The sequence below is a fragment of the Priapulus caudatus genome, unplaced genomic scaffold (assembly GCF_000485595.1).
Source record: "Priapulus caudatus unplaced genomic scaffold, Priapulus_caudatus-5.0.1 Scaffold600, whole genome shotgun sequence".
In the NCBI taxonomy this organism is placed as follows: domain Eukaryota; kingdom Metazoa; phylum Priapulida; class Priapulimorpha; order Priapulimorphida; family Priapulidae; genus Priapulus; species Priapulus caudatus.
In genome coordinates this window covers 187,431-189,174 of record NW_014577661.1, presented here as the reverse complement: position 1 = coordinate 189,174, position 1,744 = coordinate 187,431, and the positions used below count along the sequence as shown (strand labels likewise).

Below are 1,744 nucleotides of genomic sequence, written 5' to 3'. Positions count from 1 at the left end.
GGCCCTTCAGGCCTACAGCTTTTTCTGCTCAGTGGCAAACACTGGTGTAGTGACCGATTTGAATTATCAGGTAACAATAACCAAATTATGTGTTTCTAAATGGTATTTGTCCAATGAACGCATTGTCATAGTTGTTGGATATTTGGGACCCCCACATGCATGACAGAACATAGAGACAATAATGTAACCCAACAAGAGTAGCCCTACTTTTATTGGGTTACATTATTGTATCTAGACAGAACAGTGCACACGGCATCCGTCCAGCATTGACTTGCTTTGTTTAATTGCTGATTTCAAACATTCATATATATGGCTTTTAACTTGGGGATATTGGGGCTCGTAGGGTCTATGTCCCCCTGACCTCTGTTTGACCTGGCTCGTTTAGATATTTCTGACTAACGCTAACCCTAACCCTATATATATTATATATTATATATATATATATATTAGTCAGAAATAGCTAAACGAGCCAGGTCAAACAGAGGTCAGAGGGACATAGACCTTATCTGCGATATTGGGCCCTACTCGCTTCCTTTTTTATCACTTCGTATTGGTGATATAAACCACTGCAAGAACATTAAACATTGTTCTTCATACAATTGTGACATTTACTGACATACTACCACGACAGAGAGCAAATGTCTAAACAAATAGCATTGAGAGGGGCACTCCCATTGTTAAAGATACTGGGGACGTGCCGCTGGACAGGGTATATTTTCCGAACATCATTATTGGCATGCAGGGTTATCTAGATACACACCCATCAAGCTGATATTGAACCAATATTGGCAAAACAATATTGGGCCAATATCACCAGGCCAATATTGGACCAATATAGGCATATATTGGTTCAATATAGGCAGATATTGGTCCAATATCTGCCTATATTGATTGGCAAAACAATATTGGGCCAATATCACCAGGCCAATATTGGACCAATATAGGCATATATTGGTTCAATATAGGCAGATATTGGTCCAATATCTGCCTATATTGACATGACAGGACAGGACATAGCCGAAATGTGCAATATTGCAACAGGCTATACTTTTTAGTGCACAGTATATATTGGGACAGGGTGTATTTTAACCTGTTACAAAAATTCGAAGTGAAGAGCGGCGAATATACTAAGCGCCATTTCTGTTGACCTGTGACGTACTTCGGTTTAAAGAGCGGATTCACCGACTAATCGGAGGGCGCTGCGTTTGCCGATCGCTATGCGCATTGGGAATGCGTACGTCACAGGTCAACAGAAATGGCGCTCGAAATATCCGCCGCTCGTCCCTTCAAATTTTTGTAACAGGTTATATTAGTTTAATACAGAGTATTGTGATACATAGTAAGTTCCAAGATAGCGGAGAAAGGTTCGTTTTGAGAATAAACCCAGTTTGGAAGTTCTAGTCTCTGAAAACGCACCAGCAAACCGTCCTGAGTGATTCACCCAGGGGTTCCCTGAATTTCCTCCACAGAAAACCATAGCGACGCATTGTAACCCTATCCTGGGTTTGGGTTACATTATTGTATCTAGGTCACACCCCATGGCTATAGCTATAGCCCTGGACGTTTATTCCATATGGACTGTCCAGCATAGAAGTAGAAGTAGAAGTAGAAGTAGAAGTAGAAGTAACCCTGCAAGTAGGCATGCAGCGTTACACTCAATCTGTCTATGTATATCATATATGTGGGTCACTTGGGTGATCACTGATCATCCATAACCTCCACTGCCACTGGCGCACGACGGGTC

General features: G+C 41.6%; 1 protein-coding gene across 1 annotated transcript in view; it reads right to left on the bottom strand.

The window, feature by feature from the left end:
• Window positions 1-1,744, bottom strand: part of LOC106812016 (lysM and putative peptidoglycan-binding domain-containing protein 3-like) — a 4,860-nt gene that overhangs the window by 2,263 nt on the left and 853 nt on the right. The window lies entirely within an intron of this gene.